At 42.4% G+C, this 16,540-nt stretch overlaps 1 protein-coding gene and 1 pseudogene across 1 annotated transcript in view; both read left to right on the top strand.

The window, feature by feature from the left end:
* LOC146893730 (uncharacterized) overlaps positions 1–16,540 on the top strand; it is a 133,889-nt gene that overhangs the window by 69,204 nt on the left and 48,145 nt on the right. The gene's annotated exons all lie outside the window — the stretch shown is intronic.
* LOC125396530 (large ribosomal subunit protein uL30 pseudogene) lies at positions 6,841–7,650 on the top strand (annotated as a pseudogene).

The raw sequence follows: 16,540 nt of genomic DNA, 5'->3' as shown, positions 1-16,540 counted from the left end.
TAGTACTATCTATTGCTAATAGAAGCCATAACAAAATCCACTGCTGTGGAAGGCTTTATTTGTCTCTCATGTCCTATTCAAAGACTATCTTAAGAAACGTTTAGGTAGAAACTCAAGCAAGAGCAGATAATAGATATTTCCTGGCTTGCTCTTCTTGGCTACCTTAGCTTGCTTTGTTACACAATTCAAGACCAACTTACAGGTGTGGAGACACCCGCAGTGGACATGGATCTCCCATGTTAGTCATTACTAAAGAGGGAGGGTAGAGAGAGCTGCTGTAACCTCCCAGCAGCTGCTGTAGGAAGTCTTACAGCCAGTGGTTTCCCACCCACTGGGGTGTGGCCTCTTATACTATATATGCTCATGTAGAGCAAGTGCCGACCTCTTTTCCAGGCTCTCTGTTCAGGTTGTGGATTTTGGTTTCTGATCTCCATTGAAGCAGAGGATTCTGATTTGTGAGTTGACTGCTAAATAAATAACCATCTATTTCTCAATTCTGAGCTAGTGTGGGATTTCTTTTAGGCATCCTTCCACAAGCAGCTGTAAAGTCACCAGCCTAGTTTCAGGCAATCAGTACATCAACTCTTTTCGGTTTTGAGTCATCTTTCTGTGTAAATGAATGTTTGAGGAAACACTATCAAGTGACAGAACCCAGATCCAGAAAGACTTATGCAAGGGTTTTATTTTTCATTCTGATTTTCCTATTTCCCAAACTTCTGAGGCAAGAATAAAATATGGAGAAGCAAAGAGCAATGGGGGAAGTGGGGATGCCAAGAGGAACCGACATCTATCTTTACTTGTGTAGTTTTGCCTGTAGGGGAGATTGTACCTAGCAAGAGTTGAAACCTAGCCCTGTATGTGTATAAAAGTCTTTTGCTGTGGGGTAGGAAATGTCTAGTAGAACCAGACATTTAGCTGTTTATGTCTATGAGATAGTTTGGCTAGAGGTTTTGTGTTAACTAGTAGGACTTACACATAGACAGGTGTCTGCCTTTGGGTATATGGGAAAGAATTCATAAAAGTACCAGGCTCCTTGTGTGGGAGAGGGGAGGGAGAGACAGACATACAGAGAGAGAGAGAGAGAGAGAGAGAGAGAGAGAGAGAGAGAGAGAGAGAAGAGTGAGAGAAAGAAAGAAAGAAAGAAAGGAAGGAAGGAAGGAAGGAAGAAAGAAAGAAAGAAAGACTGAATTTAGTTTGAGGTGCCACATAAATGTGCTTCCTATCTATCCCTTAAGATTGACTGTTCATACACCAAAGTAAATAATAACTCTGACTCCACCCAGTGAAATCCTCTACAGATACCACACTCACTGTCTATAGATGTTGCTTATGAGGAAAACAGTTAACTCAGCAGGTGGTTTCCACATCACACTACATTCTGGGCCATGATTCTTGGGCACTGCTTGGCAGATTCCTTATTGGGATGATATCGATTTGAATGAAATTACAATGAAGCAACAAAGAGTTGGCTCTGATGACATGTCACATTTCCCCATAGTGACAGAGTTAGGAAGAGAAGCTGAAACTAGTTGATGCCGTTACTACAGGTCCCCATTTCTTATCTGCACTTTAGCGGACCTTGCCATGATGCTGAAGAGATGTGGGAAGAGCTCCCAAAGGAATGCTCTACAAAATCAGAGGATCATGTGACAATTTGATGAACAAACATTTACCCAAAGCTTTCTAAGCCTCATAATCCTTTGATGAAAACAAATTTACCATGTAATTTAAAAGACTGGAGAAGAATTCCTTCACAGTTTATTTGAACTGAACACACATTTTGAGTGGGGTGACCACAGAGTGGATAAAGCAAAAGAATCCAATCTCAGCAGTAGCCAGGCACCCCCAGTGCAGTCAGATATTGCCAGTGCAACCAGCAGTGCAACCAACAGTGCAACCAGACACTCCCAGCATAGCCAGGCATTCCCAGTGCAGTCAAACACCCCCAGTGCATCCAAACATCCCCAGTGCAGCCATGCACCAAAGATCAGATTTTACCTGTGCAAGAGGGGTTTACATTTAAGAAGAGACTTTGTAATGAAGATTTGAAGCCATGCCCTGTGGGTAGGTGACACCCAGGTTTATTAAGGTTATGAGGTGTTTTCAGTGAAAATATATTGAGTATAGTTAAGAACCTGCCACTGAACATCAGTAGACACTTACAAGTCATGTTTGTTTGATATATTTTCTGTGGCTATGGACATACACATAACTTCTGCAGGGTGAATTGTTGTCAATTTGAACTCTAGACTTTTGGTCCAGAGGGACTTATGGAAAAGGCCACTACCATATCTGAGGATGAAGAATGGAAGAGGCTTGGAACACTGCTGTCTCCAACTTTCACCAGTGGAAAACTCCAGGAGGTGATGCTGGAGAGGGCATCTTCTTATGGGACAAATATGGGGACAGGTAGAAAACAAGCCAGTGTCCCTTTCCAAGGGTTGGTCTTCTGAATCACAGTTCCCCTAAGCTGGTCTTTTGTCTTCATACCCATAGGACCCATTACAAAATTCAACATCCTGCTCATGACTTCATGACTGGGGATGACTTGTCCTTCTGGGACCTGAGTTTCCACATTTAGCTACAGATGATGTACTTTGTGCTTAGATGTTCCCCATCATTGCACAGTATGGAGATACGTTGGTGAAAAAATTGAGACAAGAAGAAGAGAAAGGGTAGCCCATCACCATGAAAGAGTAAGTGGTGGTGCAGTCGATGGGACTGTAAGTACTGTCGTGTCCCCTCCACTCTAGGAAAAGGACATCTGTATAGTAACCATGGGTAAACACCCCATGTGTGAGTGTGATAGGAACCTTGACCCCACCGATGGTCTAGCAGGTGGTTCTGACTGTGTGGCTCCCTGCCTGGGTAGCTCAGAACTAAGAGCAGCCTCAGATCCAGATCTTGCTTCCCATGTCTCTCTCTGCTCAGCATCCTGGAGCTTATAGCATGGATGTAATCACTGGCATATCATCTTGAGTGAACGTTGATTTCCTCAAAACCCCAGAGGATCCCTTTGTGCAGAAAGTCAAATAAATCTTAACAAGTTTGAATTTTCTTGGCTCATTTCTTCTCTGTGTATGTAAGTAGCTGTCCTTTTCTTCCTCCCTCACATACTTCCATCAAAAAATATCATCCATCATTACTGAGATACAATTCATATATAAAATTAATGTAGCTGCTTACAATTTGTAATTCAGCTTTTACTCATACAAGGCAATATGTATCCATCACCATTATCAAGTCAGGGAACATTTTATCCAAGAAAACCCACACCATTTCGTTTCATTCCTGTCTTCCATTCCTCCTTGCAATAAAAACACCAGTTCACTGCTCCTGTAGATCTGCCTATTTCTGGTATGCCATAAAAATATGTTATAAATATGTCATAGAATATATAGAATTTAGTGACTAGCTTCTTTCACTTAACAGAATATATTAAACAGAACCATTTGTTGCCACTCCCGTGTTCTGTGGACAAATCAGATTCTATAGCATCTGATTGTCATTCAGCTTATTTTCAGATTTGGAATGCTGTAAATAAGCTGACATGAAAATGGGCATCTGACAAGGTTGAACACTTGTTTTCATGTTTTCTGGGTATGCACTTGGGGTGTAATTAGCAAATGACATAGAAATTCCATGTTTGACTTATCAAGCAACTGAGAAGTTTTTTCTTTGATAGACGCAGCATTTTATGTTCTGGTTAGGAGTTCATGGGGACTCCCATTGGACACCTTGGGTTATTGTAGTTTCATGATGTTCATTCCCTCCCCTGAGTGGACATTAAGTAGTACAGCACCATGAGTGCTGGGCTGTGTTTTTTCCAAGTGGTAATCACACTCAGACACATTCTTGTCTTTCTTAGATAATTATCAGTGCAAACTTTGCTCCTGCATAGCTGAATTGTGTACATACTTGTCATTGAGCTGTAAGATTGGCATGTGTGTCATGAGTAGCAGTCACTTTACAGGCGTATAATTGGTATACTTTCTCTTTTTTTTTTAGATGGCTTTTACTGTTCTTGATGGGATCCTTCGAGATAAACTTTAAAATTTCTTATTTTAAAAATAAATTTAGCATTTATAAATGTTTTAAAGTTTTATAATGTACAATTTTATGAAGTACTGTGACTTAATCTCTAAATCACATGATGAGAGCTGAAGTTATGAACTTTTAACGTTCCCCCAGTTTCATCTTCTTTGGGTGGTCTATTCCTGAAAGCTTTTATTTATTTGTTTATTTTAGGGACACAGGATCTATGCTGCCCTGGCTGTTCTAGAAATTGTTCACTGTGATCCACCTGCCTCTACAGCCAGAATATTGAGATTAAAGACATGTGCTCACCATGCCCGTTTTAGACCTAGAACTTTTACCCCCTTTTAGTTAAATAGTATGCACTGTTATCAAATTTATTCCTATCTTTAGAGGAATGCAGAGAATGTAAATGCAGGAAAGTGAGGTGGAATATCATCTTCTGGACTTGAATGGTTATCACACCCTCAATCTCACATAAACTACTCTAGATCAAGCCAATCAATATTCCCTCCATAGATGTGGGAGATGCTCTCTGGGTCCCACCCCTCTCTGAGGAACTTAGAGAAGAGAGTCACTGTTCAGTTTCCCATGCAGCAGTGGACGGTCCCACACCCATGCACACGAGGGCAGCACTGAAGACATAAGAGCATTATTAAACAACATGTCATGGTGAAAGGGAAGTCTGAGGGGAATGCTGGAGAAGCTGCAGAGGGAATAGCGGGAGTGGGATGATAATGCTATTTCATTGCATGTATCTATGAAGTAATCAAAGAATAACAATTGTTTCTTTCTATTTTAAATATTTTTAATTTTGTTTTATTTCTAATCATGTATGCATATGTGTGTGTATCCATGTGAGTGTCTTGATTCTAGAGTCCAGCAGAGGGAGTTGCAGTGATGAAGCATTCAATGCCAAGGACTGGGCACTGAACTTGGGTCTCCTGTAAGCAGCAAATGCTCTCCACCACTTGACAATTGCTCTAGCCCATATCTTGAGTGCTTTAAGTTTGGATGTATTATAAAGACAACTATTTGTTAACATCACTTCGGTACCTTCCTTTGAGTTGAATAGAAATACAAGTGGATCCTGGGCTTAGCAGAAGTTGTACTTGATATATAATAGGAGAATACAAATTCAGTGAATATTTTCATTACTCTTTCTTTTTTTACTCTGTAAGTTATGATTTCATTCCAAACTCCACTATATGAGATGCTAAATATCCCTATTTTTTCCAAACCAGCTAATGGCCTTTTTCTATGAATTTGTAATGCAGATGAAGCAAATCACCTTGAGTCAAATCAGAAGGTAAAATGTTGTGTTACTGTCAGAATGCTCATGGTTTGGTCATGTGTCAGGCTGTGAACACGTCATTTGAGCCCTTTCTCTAAATGTTCACCATTGACTTTTCTCGTTCTGCTTCAAGACACAAGTGGATTTTCTTCAGCTGATGATGAACACTCAGGACTCCAAAGGCAAAGAGTTCCTGAAAGGTAACCCGTGGTGCTTCACGATGTATAGATCAAGAAGCCCAGAGAACCACCACAACAGGTGGTTAAACAGTGGCCATCCTCCCTGGACTCCACACATCTCCTGACAGGGCTGCAGCAGCATGTGGGAACAGTTCAACTGTGAAACCAGACAAGGACATTAAGAAAGAAAAGACGGGCCTACTGAAGCTCATCTCTGGTGCCTCCACCAAATGTGAGCACCCCTGCCAGCCTCACCTAGTCTGGACTTGGAGCTGGGTGCAGGTCAGGTGTCCTGCAGGGAGCACTGGGTCCTGAGTTGCTGCTAGTGTGCAATCACGGCTGGGCAGGCTCCTACCCCACAAGGACGGTGGTCTCAGTAGCCTCAGCCCAAGATGCTTTCATTGCAAGGCAAGCTCCGTGGACTCCTCAGTTCCCACTGCTCCAGCACCTCAGTGGGACTGCTCCTCCCTGGCTCCTGTGATGAGTGAGGCCAGACCTGTTTTCTGTGAAAGGCACAGGGTGGTGGTTTCCTATCCTCCTCAGAGTGAGGCAGAGCTTGAACTCAAAGAAGAAGATACTGTGTTTTTTCATAAAAACAAGAGTATGATGGTTCAAAGGCACATTACAAAGAATTGGAAAGACCGGTCTTTTTCTGGGGAGCTTTGCAGAAAACATATAAAAAGATTCCATGTCAAGAAAGGGTAACATCACATCACGTGAGTAAAGAGCACAGAACAGGGTCATAGGAAGAGCACATCTGTGGATTTCCAGATCTCCGGGAGCTGAGCAGAGGTGGGCACCTGACTCCAGAACCCAGACCTGATTACCCCCGTGGGCAGAGTGAAGGAGGTACCTTGTGTGCTTTCTGTCCCTCTGGATTCTGGTTTGTGAAGTGTGCCTTGTACTGTTAATGAATTAAACACAGAAATACCTATATTTTGAAGATGTATAACTAAAACGAACAGTTGTTTACAAGGTTCAACTGATTTATTTGCCTTTTTAAAACTTAAACTTTCTTGTAATAGCAAATTCATTAAATTATGATTTTTAAAAATTACTAATTTATGAAATGATGGCCAAGAAGAAGTTAGATTTTCTCCTGTTGAGGTGACGAGATTCTTTTTGGAATCAACTGTTCCTCATACTCTGCTCACTGCCATCCTCCCCTGGTTATATTTTGCTTCTTTTCTGCAAAAATGCCAGTTTCCCAAACAGACAACTGAATCGGTACCAACAAGGATCTGGGGCAGCGAGACAGTGGCTCCTGGAGAGAGGAGTCAGTGGGCCCCACCTTTCTGTTTTGATCAGAAATCCACCCAAACCCTCTTTTTTTTCCCGCCTGGAACCATGGAGGCTGTGCCGGAGAAGAAAAAGATTCCTGCTGCTCCGGGAACCCTGAAGAAAAAGAAGGTTCCTGCAGTGCCAGAAACCCTGAAGAAAAAGTGAAGGAATTTCGCAGAGTTGAAGGTGAAGCGCCTTCGGAAGAAGATTGCCCTGAAGTCTCTGCGAAGGGCCCAGAGAAAGCTCATCTATGAAAAGGCAAAGTACTATCACAAGGAGTACAGGCAGATGTACCGGACGGAGATTCGCATGGCTAGGATGGCAAGGAAAGCTGGGAACTTCTACGTGCCCGCAGAATCAAAGCTGGCGTTCATCATCAGAATCCGAGGTATCAATGGTGTAAGCCCAAAGGTGCCCAAGGTGTTGCAGCTTCTTCGTCTTCGGCAGATCTTCAACGGCACCTTTGTTAAACTCAACAAGGCTTCAATTAACATGCTGAGAATTGTGGAACCATACATTGCATGGGGGTACCCCAATCTGAAGTCAGTAAATGAGCTCATCTACAAACGCGGCTATGGCAAAATTCATAAGAAGAGAATTGCCTTGACAGATAATTCCTTGATTGCTCGATCTCTTGGTAAATATGGCATCATCTGCATGGAGGATCTAATTCATGAGATCTATACAGTTGGAAAACGCTTCAAGGAAGCGAATAACTTCCTGTGGCCCTTCAAATTATCTTCTCCACGAGGTGGAAGGAAGAAAAAGACAACTCATTTTGTGGAAGGTGGAGATGCTGGCAACAGGGAAGACCAGATAAACAGGCTTATTAGATGGATGAACTAAGGTATTGCCCATGGTATTTTTATAATCTGGTCAGTTAATAAACAGTCACAGCCTGGCCAAAAAAAAAAAAAAAAAAAAAAAAAAAAGAAATCCACCCAAAGACCTAATCCTCGATTTCACATTGTGGAATTTTGTAACATGAGGGCCGGCTTGTTGGGGTTTCTGTCCCTCCCAGTACCCCAACAGCTGGCAAGCAACAAAGAAAATCACACACAGGACTCCATAAGGTTATAAACTGATTGGCTCATTAGGTCAGGCTTCTTGTTAACTCTTATGACTTATATTAACCCATTATTTTCATCTATGTTAGCCATAGTGGCTCCGTACCTTTTTCAGCTGGGCAGGTTACATGCTGTCTCTTCGGTGATCTGCTCAGGAGTGCTTGAGGAACCTTTCTCCTCCCTAACCTTATCCTATTCTCATTACTCCGCCTCTACTTCCTGTCTGGTTGACCCGCCTATACTTCCTGCCTGGCCAATCAGCGTTTTATTAAAATACATGATTGACAGAATACAGATAATTCTCCCGCACCATTTCCCTCTTTTTTTTTTTTTAAACAAAGGAAAATACCCACAGTCCATTTGTTGGGAATGTGGGCGTAGTATTTCAGGCTACTTCCTGCTGGTTGGGGGCGCTGATAATCTTATGGGGATCTAAAGAAAATTTAGAATTATCATCAAGTCCTGACTGGAGTATCCTGTGAATCTTGATCATCTCAGGCAGTAGTCTTGAACCTGTTCTGGATGAAGAACTCAGACATCTGGGCCATCTGTTCCTGTCGGAGATTTCTCAGGTGGCCTTCCTTGATCATACTGGATTTTTCTTAACTCAGAATGAATCCACAACCTCTCATTTTCTGTGGAAACAAAAGCAAAATCTCTTCTCCAAAGTAACATACCTTTTGACTTCAGTTTTGAAGCCAAGGTATTTTCAAAATACCTATCTTGGGTTAGTTCAGCAGCATTTATAAACAAAAGTCTTTTAGCAGCTGTTGCTCCTTCCTCAGCATTCAAACAATTCAAAGAGAGCATAATAGCATACAGTATGAAGATTCTCTGTGCATTTTCCATCTTTATGTGGCTTTATTTTAACCTCTATTTCTTTTATTTTTACTTTTACTTTTTGAGACAGAATCTTTGTATATCTTTGTCCTGGAATAACACTGTAGACCAGGCTGTCTTTGAACTCAGAGATCCTCCTGTCTCTGCCTCCCCAGTGCTGGGATTAAAGGTGTATGCTACCACACCTTGAACTCACAGAGATCTGTCTCTGCCTCCCAGGCATTGGGATTAAAGGCGTGTACTACCACACCTTGAGGTCACAGAGGTCAATCTACCTCTACCCCTTGAAGTCACAGAGGTCGATATGCCTCTGCCTCCCAGGCATTGGGATTAAAGGTGTGTACCACCACACCCAACTACTCTCTTTCTTTCCTTTTAACTTTAAGAACTTTAACTTTTAGCCTGCATATACACACTGTAAACCATTTAGAGGTTTTCTTCCTCTTTGAATCTCTCTTTACTGTATATTTTTCTTTTTCTGACCATATGAGTCTTTAATTTACTAAGCAATATGGAGAGCTGTGGCTTTGACGGCTAGATCCAGCTCATTCCTTAGCTTTTCAGCCTCAAGGCTGAGGTACCAGCCAGAGCTGTGTTCACTGCCACAACTCTATGGCGTTTCAAGGTCCTTGCCAGCAAGCAAGCTGCAGCATTCTGCTCACAGACCACACTCAGTCGGACTGCCTGCCTGAAAGAGTCAGAGATTGCCCTGGCAGGACTGCCCAGAAAGCCGGCATTTTAAAACAGCGCAGCTTTTTTCCTGCTACGGCTAAAAACCAAAAAGCATGCATTCAGTTTTTCACCAACACCGTTTAAGTGTTTCGTGGCAGGACCCCTTAATGAGCTACAAAGTTTTACAGCTAAAGCTGAGTCAAGAAGCCTCTGTTAGATGAGAGCATTTGCTTGCCTCTAGCAAGCAGAGCAGACCCGAGAAATTGCTGCTACCAAGAAAACATGCTTTACTCTATTCTTTCCCAAGCTTTCTCAAGCTTTCTGTGGATTCAGTTATCCACGTCTGGGCGCCATATGTAACACGAGGGCTGGCTTGTTGAGGTTTCTGTCCCACCCGGTACCCCAAAGCCGGCAACTCCCAAGGAAAATCACACACAGGACTCCATAAGATTATAAACTGATTGGCTCATTAGCAATGAGAACAGGAGAATTCTGGGAAGCAGGGAAGTTCCTCTGCCACTCCTGAGCAGACCACCGAAGAGGCAACATGTAAGCTGTCACATTGAGAAAGGTACTGAGCCCGTGTGGCTAACATAGATAAGAATAATGGGTTAAGATAGGTCATAAGAATTAATAAGTAGCCTGACCTAATGGGCCAATCAGTTTATAACCTTATGGAGTCTTGTGTGTGATTTTCTTTGGGGCCTGCCTGCTGTGGGGTACTGGGCGGGACAGATACCCCAACAAGCCGGCCCCCTCATGTTACAGAATTTTTATTTTTTTAAAATGAAGTGGGTAAAGTAAGAAGAAAAATTAAGCACAACCGTTGACTAAATATACGTCTTTGCTAACACAAGAGCTCAGTGTGTTGGTTGGGAAGGAAGAGAAATTGAATTTGTAGCTGCTGTGTGTGAATGATTTTGAAACACAATTCCTATTTTACCCTCAAGTGATCTGTCTGCTCACAACACAGTAAAAATTGGAGAAACAGTGGGGGTAAGAGATGCAGTCATGTTGAAGTCAAAGGCTATAAGGAACAAGGGAAAGTTCCCATTCATTCACTGTGAGTCCCCTGCCATCTTGCATGTGTTACTGGATTTACACAGTGATGTGGACTGTGCACGCTGTGAATATGCCATTGCCATTATTACTCAGAATTGATAGATACTCAGAAATAATAAACAGCATTCTCTTCTCTACTCCAGCACCATTACTGACCAAGATATCCTGGGTGTGCTTGCTCTCTCTCTGAAGCCGTACATTAACCAGCACACCGGTTGTTAGTTCAAAGGCAGACTGATGTGCTGGGTAAGTTTATCCAGGAGACCACTGGCTCCTGTGACTGTGGTGAAGCTCTGCAGGACTTGCTGGGAGTGGCTGTACCCACATCTTGCAATTGCTGCAGGGTCTAACCAAGTTCATATCTTTATAGAAATCCCGTGACTTCTGGTGGTGTCTTCTTCCAGTTTCATCTCAGCCAAGGGTCTGGGTAGTCCTAGAAACAGCTGGAGAAAAGACAGCCTGGGACTGAATGAGACTGTTCCACGGTTCTCTTGTGGGTAAGTTAAGTAAGGAAGTCAACATACCTTTTCCTTTTCTGGGAAATAGTCATATGAATTGAAGAATCAATTAATGGCAAGAGATTCCATTGTCTTAAAAACATGTGTAATGTGATTGGAAGAGGAATCATTCCTGCTAACCATTTTTAATATAAAAATCACTGTATATTACATTCCTTTGTGTTGAATTAAAAGATACTTTACTTGGATATCCAGATAACATAATAAGGTTTGGAGACATGTACTTTAGTTAGAAAAACAGCTGACATCAGCTTTCATCTGTGTGAGTTGACACCAACATGTAATTATATTCTTTACTTTCACAAATTGGTGTATTTTATAGAAAGTTTAAAAGAGCAAAAAGACTACTACCAGTTATCAATTATTTTTACCTGTCCTTTCTCCATATTTTCATATATGTGATTGACATATGCCTGGTAACAATTATCTAGTATAAATTTGGCTAAAATTTCATCTGTTGGTAGATAATTAGATTACAGAATGTGTGGGCTTTCTATTGGATTTTTTTGGAGACAGTGGATGAGTGTTGAGAAAACGGCTTGTTACACAGTGGTGGTAATGATGAAATTAGAATTTATCATTTCTTTTATGTTAATTTTGAGGATTGTCTAAAAAGTTCCATTATTAAAAATCAATTTTCAACCCATAAATAGCCCAGAAAGAAGAGATTGTCAGGAGATATGTATGGGGTGGGTTTAAAGGATGGAATCATTTCTGCCAAATTCCAGAAATTGAGCACTTGAATGTATCTTTGGTGTCTACTGGAGCTTTCTAGACGTACACTGGTGTAAATGAACCACGGCTTCTAGAACAGTCACAGAGACAATTTCGTGCTCAGATTCTTCAGTGGTGTTAGGTCATCTGTCTGATTCTCAGTCCCTTCCAATCCCACTGATTCTGGATTTGTACCTGGGAATTTGCATCTGGGCTCCAAACAGGAAGAGCACTCTCCAGCAGTGGGGGTGATCTCTGGGAGTGAGTGATTGAACTGTGATTAACAGTTTAGTCTGCAATTTATTCTGCTCTGTGTAAATAGCATCTGGGAAACTATATGCCCTGCTCTTCTTTATTTTTCAGACCCCTGGTTTCATAACATTGTCCATGCTAGTTCTGTGACACAACTATTATTAGTATTATAACTACAGAAGGATTTTAAAATTCTCATTTTTATTCAATATTTCTAGTTATTATCCAGTATGGGAAAGTTTTTCAGGCCTAACTTATTTGCTTTTTTAAAAAATGACATTTTAAAACAGTCATTCAAAAATATATTCATTCATTTCTAGTGATGTGGGTCTCCCTGTTAGATCCTGCCTTCCAGTGGATACCCACACCCAATTCAGGTGCGCGCCTTCCCAAACTCGGGCCCACGAGAATGGACGACTGTCCTGAGGGTTTAAAAACAGACACACACAAAAAAGAGACCTTTGCTCATTTACCAAGAGTAAATGGCAACTTTATTAAACTCAAGTCGGGTATTTATAGAAGTGGGCAAGCAGGATCAAAAAGGCAAGGCCTCCTCCCAACAGAAGCAAGAAGGAGAATAAAAGCCCCAGTAAAGGAAAACTCCTCCCAGCCAGAGGGGGCTGGGGAAACTGGCCTCTGTGGGAGTTTTTCCCCAGGCTGGTGGTTGAGGGTTCAAGGCAATGTCAGACAGGTTAGATGGGCCTTGGCACCTGAGTTTCTTTGAGGCAGGTTGAGAAATTACCATTTTAAAGTAAAATAGATCCCTCAGGCTAATGTACCAGGCTGTAGCAGAACCAAGGACGGAACTAGCAGGAAGCTTAGCTGGTTAGCGTAAACATTATTTGCATCCAGTATTTTGGTCTCAAGGATCAGGGAGGACAGGGTCCCACATCTCCCCACATCAATGAATATAATACCACATGGTAATGTCCAGTCTCGACTCCTAGGCCATCCTAGATCCTGTCAAGTTGTCAGTCAGTATTAACCACTGCATTTCTTTATGTTTATAAGTATGTATGAGGACAAAGTGTGGTGGGTAGAGCTACACATTTGTGGTGATTGAGTCTGATCTAACAGGACAGATGGGCCACAGATGGACACCAGAGTGGAATTCAGTCCCAGTGACTCTGGACCTCCTTCCTCTGTTCTTCCCTAGACAGCTGAGAGCACCATTTGAATTTCTTCTCATCTCCACTGGGATGTTCTGCTTTGATCTTCATTATCTCCAATGTTCTTTTTCTTTGATCTCAATCTGATATTGAGACCACAGCCCAATCAGTTGTTTTTATTTTCCCTGGCTGTAAGCCCAACAGAACATCTATTTCCTTTATTGTGTTAAACTGGAAACCCACCATAATGTGCAGAAGAAACTTCAGGATGAGATTGACAGAGCTCTGCCCAGTATGGTGAGTGGATGGTACCCAGAGATGGCACTCATAGGAAAAGAATTAGCAAGAACATGACTCATCAGTCTCAATAAGAATTTTTACAGCAGGCCAAGCATTGGTTCTTTCACCCAACAAGAGTTTAAGAGAAACCCTGTGAGGTGGCTAATGTTCCAGCTTCAGCTATTTTGGAAAGCACCTAGATATGCACTAGAGTGGTGCCTGCCTTTGTGCTTTCATGAATTTCTAAGTGTCAGTCACCTGCTGGTGGGATGCAGCCATGGGTCCAGTTGTGCTGTGGGGGAGCATCTCATGGCTGAAGTGCACGGAAAGGACAGGTGGTCAAGTTCCCACATCCTTGTCATCCTGTCTAGGGAGGGGTTTGTTTGGTGGTGAACAGAACTTTAGAAAAAGAGGAAGCCCAAACAGTTTGGGGAGTTTAGAAGCTCACTGAGCTCTGGCCAACAACCTAAGGAAAAAGATGGGAGGAGAAGACAGTTGTGCCTTACAAAGTCAACACTCAGAAAGGCAGCCGACCCAGCAGAATCTCATGGTGACAGGCTGGCTTGTAGGGACCATACTGGGTACAGATAGAGGTCAGGAGGGGGCTAGTGGCCTTCTGAATGAGAAAAGCTCATGATCAGCAAGTGAACCTGCATTCCTACAGGAGATCTCCTAGCTGACTCCCTGACCTGCCACCCTGGATCAATCCTTAATGGCAGAGATAGGGCAAGTCTCTACCTAGATGGAGAGTCCTTGCTTAACCTTGAAATTGTTTTTAAAATTTCCTTATTATTTCATATGTGTGGGTTTGTGGAGGCTAATCTTGGTTGTCATTTACACTACATCTCTAATGCATGTATTCAGGCACTGGTGAGGGATTTTATTGATTGGGTAATTTGAGGTGGCAAGACCCACCCTACATCTTGCACACACCTTCTGGAGTCAGCCCACAGAAAAGAACATGGAAGAGGGAAGCTTCTGTATTTTTGTCTGTATTTTCTCTCTCCAGCAAATCCATCTCTCCCAAGGAATTCCTTCATTGGTGTTAGACCCTGCTTTGGGATTTCAATGCACACTGAAGTCCAGCAGCTCTCTGGAACTCACTTGGGAGTCCTGCAACTGACAGGGACTGCTGAGACATTCAGGTTCCTAGACTGAAGAACTGCAATGTGCTTGTCTTTTCCATCAGGAGATCACATGTGTAGGACAAGTTGGACCTCTGCTTGTGAACCACTAATATAAACAGCCCTTAGTATATATGTTTCTGCATTTGTGGATGTAGGCTGTGTGTATGCATGTGTGTCTGTATGTCTGTGTCTGTATGCATGGGTATTATTTCCAGTAGCTCTGTTCCTTGGTGAGCACTGATTAAATTGGCTGTTTTGTTTACTCTTAGTTTTCAATGAACCACATTCTGTCACTGAACAGCTCACCAACTGGGAAAACTGTCTGACCAGTGAACTCTGGTGCCCTGCTGTCTTGTCAGGTGTCTTTGCCTTCTTTCTTCTTGCTGTGATAGAATACTGACCAAAAATAACTTCAGAAAAGCAGACATATCTTTCAAATTGCAGATAAATGTCTACCATGAAGGGAAGCCAGGACAGAAGCTCAGAAAGAAACCTGGAGGCAGGAAGAGAAGCAGAGGTCATGGAGGAACACTGCATACTGGATTGCTCCTCATGGCTTGCCCAGCTTACTTTCTTATACCACCGAAAATGATCAGTACAGGATGGCACCATCCACAGAGGGCTGTCTTTCCCAAACCAAGCCCTGATCAAGAGAACATGCCACATATTTCCCTTCAGGCCACTTTGATGGAAGTGTTTTCTCAACTAAGGATTCCTCTTCCCAACTGACCTAACTTTGTATTGAGTTGAAGACAATGAAAGGAAGAAAGAAAGAAAAAAAGAAAGAAAGAAAGGAATGGAGGAAGGAAAAAAGATAGATAGAAACTTCTAGCATATAGGGTAACAGATTCACTCTACCATGCCATTTTTAAAAAGTATGAATGCTGGGTTTTCATTTTAGGTCGTCGTGCTTTCTCAGCAGGCAGCACAAGGATGACCATCTCCCCATCTTCGATCTGTACTGTTTTCAGCGTCCATCAAACCTGCATAGGGACAGTGACATGAGCATTCTCACTGCTGCCCATAGCAATGGAACGGATGTGCTGATTGATTCCTGTGTGAACAATTTCAAAAGTGTGGTCCTTTATCCACAAACCTGCCATTTCTACATCAACTGACTTTCCTTGTCAGTTAGCTACATGTTACGATTTCTGCTATCTGTCTTACCCATTGCAGAAGTTTTCTTAAAATTCTCTGGAGAAAAGATAAGGTACACTGTGGAGAGCCAGGACAAGGCATGTGACAGGATGATGACTGTTTGAATTGCTGTATCTGCATATTTTCCTGTTGATGTGCTTTTAAGTTGATACTCTCATCTGGATTCCTCCCTGTGCATGGCTGGTGTGCAGCTGTGTGGTGAGTCCCTTCTATGTGACCTGTGTTGGCCTGTTTTTTGTGACTTTGTTGAATTACCAGCTCTAAAATCATTCTGCCAATATCTCAAAATTCTTCTAGACATATTGATTGATCATTATGGTGGTTTGATAGAAATTGGCACCCACAGGGTATGGCACTATTAGGAGGTGTGGCTTTGTTGGAATAGGTGTGGCCTTGTTGAAGATGTGTGTCAGTGTGGAGGTGAGCTTTGAGGATTTTGTTGCTAAAGCTACACAAGTGTGTAACACACAGTTGCTTATGTCCCCTGCTTATCAAAATGTGGAACTCTCACCTCCTTCTCAGCACCCTGTCTGCCTGCATACTGCCATTGCCATCCACCGTGATAATGGACCAAACTTCTGAAGTGCAAGACAGCTCCAAATAAATGTTTTTTTCCTATAAGTATTGCTGTAGTCATGGTGTCTCTTCACAGCAACAGCAACCCTGACTAAGACAATGAAGGATAAGTTCACTAGCTCACTCTGACCGTGTATAGGAAGGACAGCTAGACCACTGCTGTCAGTCAATTCTTACTACTATGCCTCTCTGTCCTCTGTGCTGGACAGTCCTCCATTGGTCTACAGGGAAGCTTGTCTCCACCTGCAGCCCAAGTGGGCATTCCCTCAGAATGGCTAGTTCATTTTTGGGTAACTAAGTTCTGAGAGACCTTGGACACGCCAGTTCTGTGACTAGATGATATGTACAGCTCACGTCTTCTTTTTTTTTTTTTAAAG

Source organism: Myodes glareolus, chromosome 8, assembly GCF_982192425.1.
Source record: "Myodes glareolus chromosome 8, mMyoGla1.1, whole genome shotgun sequence".
Classification (NCBI taxonomy): Eukaryota; Metazoa; Chordata; class Mammalia; order Rodentia; family Cricetidae; genus Myodes; species Myodes glareolus.
This window is presented reverse-complemented; position numbering and strand designations above follow the sequence as displayed.